Source organism: Megalopta genalis, unplaced genomic scaffold, assembly GCF_051020955.1.
Source record: "Megalopta genalis isolate 19385.01 unplaced genomic scaffold, iyMegGena1_principal scaffold0039, whole genome shotgun sequence".
Lineage (NCBI taxonomy): Eukaryota > Metazoa > Arthropoda > Insecta > Hymenoptera > Halictidae > Megalopta > Megalopta genalis.
The window spans coordinates 713,872-724,933 of NW_027476108.1; positions in this window are offsets into that span (position 1 = coordinate 713,872).

Genomic DNA, 11,062 nt, shown 5'->3' on the forward strand with positions numbered 1-11,062 from the left:
GATCGTATCGAGCAAAAATTTTAATAAAATAAATGATAGTACATAATATGTAGTAAGAAGATTATGTTAGCAAACAAACTAATTTATTCAATAGATTTTAAACAATTTTAGATCAGTCTTCCATTTTAAACAATTTTAAATTAGCCTTTGATCACAAACAATATTAAATCAGTTTTCCATTTTAAGGAATTTTAAATTAGCCTTTGATCATAAACAATTTTAAGTCAGTCTGCGATTTTAGACAATTTTAAATCAGTCTTCAATTTTAAACGATTTTACACATTTTGTAGTCAAAATTTAATCATCCATTTTTTTTATTTTGTACATCAATTAAGAATAAAATATTAATGGTGCTTTATTTAGAATTTGTAGTCTTTTTTGTGAAAATCATATTGTTCTAGTTAAGGGATAAAGGTGTGAAAGTGAACAATTCACGGAGTAAAAAAGTCCATTTCTGATCTAGGGACTTCGATGATGTTCTATTTGATATATAGGAATTTTTATGATATTCTATTAAACATATAGGAACTTTGATGATGCATTGTTTGTGATCGAGCGATCTCTATTATTTTCTGTATGAGGACTAGAGACTTTGATTCTTCTTCATTTGTAATTTAGGGGCTTCCATGATATGATTACAATGTTCTATTTGACATGTAGGGACTTTGATGATGCCTTATTTTCGGTCTAGAAATTTTTGTTATTTTCTGTTTGAGGACTTTGATTTTGCTCCATTTGTGATCCAGGGACTTTAAAGATATTCCGTTGGATGATACATAGATTTTTACGCTAATTTTCTTTAGATTTAGAGACTTTGATGATATTTCGTTTGCATACTAGAGACTTTTTTATATACCGTTTAAAAAGCATAATTATAGCTGTAATCTAGGGACTTTCATGATGTTCCCTTTGAATATGGGAAATCTTGTCTGCGATCTAGGAATTTACATTATTTTCTGTATGAGAGATCTAGACACTTTGATGATGTTCAATTTAAGGTATAGGGATTATTATAATATCTATATTTGAGATGCAATGATTTCGATGATTCTTGCTTGCAATCTAGGGATTTTCGTTATATCCCGTTTCAGGTTTACTGTTTTTCATTACACATCGATCGAGATCTAGGCACCTCGTTCCGTTTTGAAATCTAGGAACTTTTTGATTTCGTTTCAGGGTCTCGTTGCCATTCTCAAGGGTTGCACGTCACGATGATGCAGAATCTACACTATGGTACAGCGGCAAAGGACGGTCCCAGCAACCCAAATACCGCACCAACCCCTTATCAGTCAATTCCTATAATCCATATTACGGTGCCGCTCGAGGCAGAGGTGGCGCAGAAATCGGCAGGGCCTGAGGCGCCGGCGGACGCGAGGTATCCCGCGCTCTCCAGTCCTGGGACATCTATCCTGACCTGGCTCCTGCTCCAGCCTCCCCTTTTAGCAATATAAAAATGTCGAAACCACCTGTAGCGCCGTTTCAACCCCTTGACCCAGACTCCAAAAGACTATTTCAACTCCTTGGCCCAGGCTCCTATGCACCATTTCAACCCTTTGGCCCTGGCTCCAACGCACCGTTTCAACTACTTGGCCCAGATTCCAGTGCACCATTTCAACCCCTTGGCCCAGGCTACAATGCACCATTTCAACCCCTTGGCCCTGGCTCCAATGCACCGTTTCAACTCCTTGATCCAGATTCCAGTGCACCATTTCAACCCCTTGGCCCAGGCTCCAAAGGACTATTTCAACTCCTTAGCCCAGGCTCCAAAGGAATATTTCAACTCCTTAGCCCTGCTCCAATGCACCATTTCAACTCCTAGGCCCAGGCTCCAAAGGACTATTTCAATCCCTTGGCCCTGGCTCCAACGCACCGTTTCAACTCCTTGGCCCAGATTCCAGGGCATCATTTCAACCTCTTGTCCCAAGCTCCAAAGGACTATTTCAATCCCTTAGCCTAGGCTCCAAAGGACTATTTCAACTCCTTGGCTCAGGCTTCAAAGGACCATTTCAACCCCTTGGCTCAGGCTCCAATGGACCGTTTCAATTCATTGGCCCAGGCTCCAATGGACAATTTCAACCCCTTGGTCCAGGTTCCAATGGACCGTTTCAACCCCTTCGCCCAGGCTCCAATGGAATGTTTCAACCCCTTGACCCAGGCCTCAATGGACCGTTTCAACCCCTTGACCCAGGCAACAATGGACCATTTCAACCCCTTCGCTCAGGCTCCAGTGGACCATTTCAACCCCTTGACCTAGGCTCCAAGGCTCAATTGAGGAAGCTCGACCTCTTCGATCCGGCAGAGCCTAATTTCACATCGGTGAATCGTGGATTCCTCAACTATGATCTATCTGATCCATCGAAATCAATTTTCGAGGACTTTAATACGGGAACATCGATGGTCCTCCGAGCTGACAAATACGACGACGACTCCAGTGAGGAGGATCCTGTTCCCCTTTACCACTCGGACTATCCCAGAAAACAGTTTGATTCGAGGACAGACGTTTTCGATCTTAGGAGACCAGTAGTACAGTTGAATAGAACCGAGTTGATCGATCCAAGGAATCCAGGATTACCGATAGACCAAGCGAACCCCAGAAAAGTCAACATCTTGGGGCTGTGTTGAGCCAGGGACTTGTCGAGTTGCTGGAAGATCAGTCTAGGGACCTCAGAGTCGGTAAACCTCAGAAAGATCAAACTCGGGACAGCAGAATGGCGCAGAGACTTAGCGTATTGCCAGGGAACCAGTCCAGGGAGTCGAGGATGGCGCAAAACCATAATCAACTTCAGGACCCTAGAATGACTCACGAGCTTGTACATGTCCAAGGGAATCAACTTAGGGACTCTAAGATGGCTGGTAGGTTCCGGCAGCATCAAGATGCTCAGCCCAAGGACTTCAAGATGGCTAACAGCTTCGGCCAAGGCGATCAGTTTAGGAACATGAGGTTGGCTGACAAATTGATGACGAGGCTAAGGAGAAGAAGGATACCGTGGATGAAAAAAATGTTCCAATGAACGCGAACGACGGGATATTCCTAAGTCATATCGATTATGATCTGCCGGAGTAAACGACCACACAAACTCTGGAGATCGATTTCATGCCTGTTACTCGACAGTCCGAAGACTACAATAGAAAGAGTCTAGGGAATTATTTTCACAGAGTTGGTGGTTTTTGCTTTTAATGGGAATAATGGGGATTACTTTTAGTAATTGTTACTTTAAAATAGTGGATATTATTTTTAGTGGATTGGCAATTGTGTTTTATAGTGGATATTATTTTTATTATGTAAGTTAGTTACTTTACTAGTTACTTTCAATGTTGGGAATTATTTTTAAAGGATTGGCAACTGTTACTTTCAACATTAGGAATTATTTTGACTAGATTAGAAATTGTCTCTTTCAATATTGGGAATTATTTTGACTAGATTGGAAATTGTCGCTTTCAATATTGGGAATTATTTTTAATAGATTGGCAATTTATACTTTCAATACTGGGAATTATTTTTAATAGATTGGCAACTGTTATTTTCAATAGTGAAGATTACATTTAATAGATTGGCAATTACTGTTTTCAATAGTGAGGATTACTTTGACTAGATTGGCAATTATCACTTTCAATATTGGGAATTATTTTTAATACTTTGGCAATTGTCACTTTCAATAATGGGGATTATATTTAACAGATTGGCAATTTGAATTCTTAGTAGTCGGGATTAGTTTCATTAGTTTGGCAATTGTCACTTTCAATAATGAGAATTATTTTTCACCGGTGAAATAATGATGGCTGCTTTTTGTAATATGAAATTTGGAGGCTAAAAACGTATCGATGACAATTCTTGTGCATTTAGCTTCGAATTTAAGAGAATTATAGTTCTTAATTAATTTGTTATAAATTGTTAATCAGTTGATTGTTAAATTGTTAAATTGTTAATGATTAAATTGTTAATCAGCATGACCAGTTTTTATTGTATTGTACAAAGACCTTAATAATAGAAACGATTATTTCTAGCAGAAATCCCTAAAAAATCATTTTATTAATGGGGAATCGAACGACGTGCAATCGACAAAAGGTCACTCATTAGGCTTTTAATTTCGTAGAGCCATAGCCTTCTTTAGTGCTGTTTATTCACGTTTTCCCGATAAGATCGAACAGTGAACTGTTAGATCTACGGAGGTCGTAAGTCTCCGATTCAATCGTGTATGACACCGAGTCTGCGCGATTCCCTATGACTCTTTCGAGTGATACGGATAGTAGATTGATAAAGAATGGTTTTAACACTGACTGATATCAATAACACTATGTTTTAACATAACATAACAATTTTTAACGCTAGGGTGACTAACTGTACTTGGCTTAGAATGAATTGAGTTGATGGTGAGACTATCAATGGAATCTTGACCGAAGTCTTTACGCGTTGATGTCTGGTTATTATCTGTCCGTTCGTTGTCTGTTTTGTTTTTTAAGAAGAATCGTTAGCGGTGTGAAGTTTTTAATGAGACACTCGGATTCAATGTTTTTTCAAGTTATCCGGATCTAGAATGATCGGTTAAAAAATTGTGAACAAGGGAAAAAGTGACCACCCCGAACTAATAGTCACTTGCAGGTATGAATCGTACGTGCGAGTGAATCTCGCAAAGAATCCGCCTGTCTCGAAGGTTGATCGTCGCAGGTAATAAGACTGGGGAAAAAGATATTGCCTTGGGTAATCGGAGTTGTGGAGAAGGTAACGGGAATACGTGACGGTGAGAGAATTTTGGCGACCAGATGTAGGCAGCGTTGAAGGAAATATTACAGACAGGAAATAACGGCTTTTCGGATAATTAGATACTATTATTACGGCCGCTTATTTGTTTGTAGAAACACGCTTGCAGTACAGATAGAGTCGTTTGGTAATTTTCGGACTCTATTGTATGGTAAGGACGGTGTTGTGTCGAGCGGTCGAGCCACGTATGCTTTATTACTATAGGTAGCTTCTATATACCTTTAATGCGGAACAAAAAGTCTTAGTGGACATGTGGCGAAAAAAGATAGAACTACAATTGGCTTATTTGCAAATGCGTTAGGCACACATAAGATTATGCCTACTGTAATTTATAAATATAAAAACCTAAGAGCTTTGAAACATATACTTTCATTACCTTACAGGCAGGAAATAACGGCATTTCGGATAATTAGATACCATCGTTACGGTCGCTTATTTGTTTGTGGAAAGACGCTTGCAGTACAGATGGTGTCGTTTGGTAATTTTCGGAATCTTTTGTATGCTTATGCCCCGACGGTATTGGGTCAAGCGGTCGAGCCGCGTATGCTTTATTAATATAGATAGCTTCTATAATACTTTTAACGCGGAACAATTGCAGTTTCTAGGTTTATGATTTTTTCGAGCCGTCTTCTTTCCGGCAATAAAGTAATTTCTGCATTTTCGAGTAATGCACGCCTCATCGGCAACATTTTTTATAACAGTGTCGTTAGCACGCACCGCTTCGTCGCCCGTCCAGTGTTTCTTGCTACCTGCGATACTGCGTGCTACGTCACTTTTACATCCCCTTTCATCGCGTCACTGGTCAATCAATTTCTAGTCTTCTGTCCACGAAACGGTATAAAAGCTCGAAACCGATTCTTCTCTTTGTCATTGGTCATGAATTATGAGTCATTGTGTCATTAGTCATCGGCCATTGGTGTCTTGTGTCTTGTTCGCTCAGTAAGTGTCAGTTAAAATAAAACAGCTGTTCATCTTTAATTAGACGAACAGCGATACTAATTAATTCCGTCGCTCAGCGTAATTGGCCTTACAACCCGAGAGATTTTGTAATCGCGGAGTTTTAGTATTGGGTATACTCGACGTGCACCCTACAAACAATGATAACTATTTTTACTAACATCATATTTAAAGGTTAATAATGTATAGCTGGTAATCCTGATATATTAAAATTTGAATTTAAAAGAATTACAACAGAATAATGAATTCTTATCTACTTTAAATAGAATAGTAATTACTGTTTCCATGTATTTTTATCGTCAGTTATGAATACTGTAATAGTCGTTAAATTTGATTAAATATTATTGTTATTATGCAAATAGAATACAGATTCATTTACAATAACTGTTATCGTATACGAATTAATTTTATATGCTTTTAGAGATTACTGATTATTGAAACATTAGACAAGTCCAATTAATAATATTACAATTAGAGCGATTGAAAGTGACACAAAATTTAATGTAAATAAAATCAAAATAATTTTTCTAATAATGCGGGACTTGAAAAAATAGTTGTGCCCTGTTATGATTTATGCAACAAACTGTTACAAAATTGACACAATTGAGAACAAAATAATTTATTCCAATAATGTAGAAGTTGCAATGTTTAAAAATATCTACAAAATTAAAGAAACTACAAAAAACTTATTGAAACAGGAAATGACTCTTGCAACAATGTTGACGTTAAAACAAGGACTGTGTTCCACTATAATTTATGCAACAAACTAGTCTACGTCAAAATGAAAAACCAGAAACATTAAAAAACACCGTAAAAGTTTAAATTTGGTACAAGTTAAAACAAAATAATTCTTGCAACTATTAATCAACGAAGTGAAAAACAACGAAAAAGGTTGACACGATTAAGAACAATGCGATTTGTTTTTCAAATATCATAAATATTAAAAATCCACTCAAAATAAAAAAACTCGCATTTTGTAAAGACAAAATAATTGTTCCAGCAATGTCGAAGTTAAAATATGAGCTCTGTCTCGCTACGGTTTATGCAATAAATTAATCTACTTCGAAGTAAAGAACGGCAAGAAAACTAGACATGATTAGGAACAATGCGATTTAATTTAAAAAAATCGTGAATATTAAAAATCCGCTTAATAATAGGAAAACTCACACAAATAAAGACAAGACAACAATATCGATGTTAAAAAATGAGCTGTGTCTCGCTACGGTTTACGCAACAAATTAAACTACTCTGAAATTAAAAACAACGAAAAAATTGACATGATTGAGAACAATGCGATTTGTTCTGTAAAAATCATAAATATTAAAAATCTGTTGAAAAATAAAAAAGACTCACACGAGTAAATGCGAGATCGTTTTCCCAACAATATGAACGGCGAAAATGTAGCTGTTCCTTTTGGATAGACAACTGGATAAGTCCCCTTAATAGAAACGATCTGACACGTGCTACGTCGCAGCTGTTCTCTCTGTTCCGACGGCGTAGTTCCAATCAAAACCCGGCGGAGATAAGAAAAGTTCATGGTTTCCGATGAAAGGAAGAACCCGAGATTGAGACTTAGTTTTACAGACACACAGAGGGTGGAGAAAGTATCCGTACGTTGCGGATGAAAGAAAGAATCCCTGCGCGGAATCGCAGAACAGCTTAAGGTGAACGGAAACGACCGACGAAACCAACTTCTGCCCGGTCAGCTGTGGCTCGATCTACGGTGTATTGAAATCTCTCAACAGTTTTTTGATCAAACGAACACCGTCCTCGCTTCTCCAGATCCAAGAATCAATTTTTTTTCCGCGTCCGAACGCTGAACGTCGACGTTGAAAAATGTTTAATTGGTGTTTTTGATCAATTTCTTGTTCTAATAATTGTAACGTCGACGCGGCAAAACCGACAACCATAATGGCGTACGACATTGTTTAAAAGTCTATTTTATTTGGATAATTATTTTGTACAGTAGAACTTCGGTTATGCGAATTAATTATAACAACGTGGACGTTTGCATAATGGAACAATTACTTAGTATTAGTTATACAAGCAGTATAATTAGTATTAGTTATACAGCAGATTTTGGGGTACCCTGTAGTGTTCAGCAGCATCGTTATTGTATTTTTCAGATATAGTAATCAGTGTTTATTGATTTGTGTAATAAATAAGATTATATTCAGTATTAATAATAATAACAATAATAATAATAATTTTATTTCAATCCATACTTTCGCATTGAAGTTTCGAGTGTTTTTACAGTTACTTAAATTTTTTTATTACACTGTTTTGTATTCAATAATACAGATATAGTATATAATTATACTACATCTGTACTATTGAACACAATAGTATGTCGTATAAAGCTTGATTTAGACTGTGACACCAGTTCGTATAATAAAGGCTGCCAATAACAGTTAATTTTTTAAATTTAATGTCGTTAAAAAAATTGTAGCATATTTAATTTCCTAATCAATGTTTCGTTAAATATTTTATCTGGACGAATGTCTTAAAATATTTCCTAAAACAGGCCTGTTATATAATATTGCATAAATACTTGCTCACGATCTAATTTCCAATTGCAATGACTCGAACAGTATTCCATTGATACCATTCTTTTAATGTTAACCGTTTAATTTCATTAATCTCTCATTTCTGTTCCCACGTGACTGAATAAAACACTTAATAATACATTACATAATTACAATATTCATGGAAATTCTCGTCCTCGTACATCATATTACAAAAATTAAAATTGTAGAATTTCCTTTATCATCGAAAAGATTTTTCATTATAAAAATAAAATAAAAACGCTGTTAATCCTTTGTTAATTTATATGTTTTCTTGAATTTAGGAACCAGCACTAATAATAAATGAGTAACTAAATGAATAATAAGTAAATCTGTCGAATTTTATAATTAGACATATCTAATTAGATATGTTTTATAATTGTAATGTTATTATAATACGATTAGACTAAATAATTATATTATAATGTTATAATAGAATTGTTTACGAATGATATTCTATAAATACGACGATTATCAAATATATAATTTTGTATATAAAATTTTTTATGATTTTTGTGAAATGCGTTTATAATTTTGGTAAGATGTTTTTATAATCTTTATTAAATGTTTTGTTAGGGATATCTTCGTATCCCTTAGTGCCTCATCCTGGCCGCCCCGAGGTCGTCGCCGACGCGTCACCGGCGCGTCCACCGCGTACCACTCTGCTTGTTTCTTATGGTCACAGTCTGTGGGACCCATGTGCACGCTAGCCACGTTTTGTACTAATGTTTATTAAACCACGTTGTGTTAAGTAATTAACCTGTGTCTCTCACTTCCATACCTCTTATCATGTTTCTATCATTTTTAGAAAATGTTTCCTCGATTAATAAAATGTAGTTATAATTCTTACAAAATGTAGTTGTAATTCTTACAAAATGTAGTTATAATTCTTAGAAAATGTTTCTATAATTCTTATAAAATGTTTAAATAACTTTTATAAAATGAATGATGAGAAGTTTGATACAAAATTTGCAAGCTTTCCGTGAGATTAGGGTTATCCAGAAGTTCTGGAAAAATATTAATCCTTCGCTCCTGCGTTGTCATATTTTCGTTTCGTTATCGGATATAAATGATTCAGCTAGAGCCGATAATCGAATGCTTTTTTCGAATACAAAAGTGAGTTTGGTTTTTATTTCCTGTGGATTGAGATTCTCTTCGCTCTGCGTGAATACATTGGCATGCATATCATACTAACTGTTGTTGCTGCAGACTGCATTGATTTTAATCGCGCAAATTTTCTCATATATTACCATCGAAATCTAACATGAGTATTTCAACGAGATTTAATGTGCAGTAATATTAGATTAAAAATTACAAAATTTAAATTTGTTGCATTCAATTCATTTATTTTGTGTATAATAATCTAGTTTTATTTTGAGTTTATTCAATATTTATAGTTTATAGACATAATTATTTATAGTTCATTTAGAACTCTTTTTACATGTACACAATTATTTATATCTTTTATACGATTTATTCTATATACACATACGTAATTATTTATATTTTATTCAGGGTATATTTTATACGATATATTTTATACAATTATTCATATTTTATTTCTAATTTACTCTATATGTACATAATTATTAATGTCTTCTCGAAAATATACATATCTACATATAATTTTAGTGACGCCTTATTTCAAATTCATTTTGTATAAACATAATTGTTTATGCTTTATTTATTTGTTCTATATACGCATCATTACATATGCTTTAATTAAATGCTGTCTTAATTGTTATACTTTAAAATTGATTTTATGCGTAACTATTCAAATTTGACTTAAATTTTTCGACAAGATATATTAACGCAACAAACATTCCAAAAATAAAATTGACATTCGCGTAAACGATTCTTGAAAGTATTTCTATTTTAATAAATCAAATACTTGCTCGCCTCGAAATGCAATCAGCCATTTTGCATACAAACATTTGAGCGGAACACTGAATTGACATCCGCAAACTTAGAACTTCGAGTAACAAAACAACGGCTCCATTTCTTGATAAAAATCAAATTTCCCTTTCCAGCTTTATCCATTTCTTTTACCGTACTGTTTTAGAATTTTTCATATATTCCACGCCGGGGAACCGCTACACTCCAGCAGATTAACAATCTTTTTGTTTCTTCTCTCGTTCGGAGAACAAAGCAGGTTGATTTTATGGCCGCCATGCAATCTTTCGAGAGCGCGTTGCAAGAAGCAGTATAATTTCCGACAGAACCATTCCTCTGGCGTGGAAAGAATTTTACAGACTATTCCGGCTTCAGCTAATCTGTCCACAAAGTTTTAAGTCCATGATCTTATTACTCTCGTTTCGAAAAATGACCGAAGATCAATTTCTGTTTTGGTTGTTCCGATTTTTAGAAAAACACTTCTATATAAAAGAATATTCGTACGTTCGTATAATTTTTCCTAAATAAACAGCGAGAATGGGATACTTTTAGATCATTTAAAAGTTATCCATTAATAATATTATTAACATTAAAATTATTCATATATTAACAATTTTAATATTAATACTAAAACATTTCAAAATTTCATATATTTGATTAATCATTTAATTGATTAATCAATTAAATTAAACTTGCAAAGCAAAGTAATATGACATCGATTACTATTTCAACATTCTTATCTATTGCAAATCTTAATAGAATTAAGAAACTTTTATGAATGAGCATAGAAATTAGATTTTAAATAATTTTGTCACTCGCATACAGGTGACGTAGTCAAAGTGTTAATGATGCAATTAATATAATTTAATAGTTTCACTTAAGTTGGATA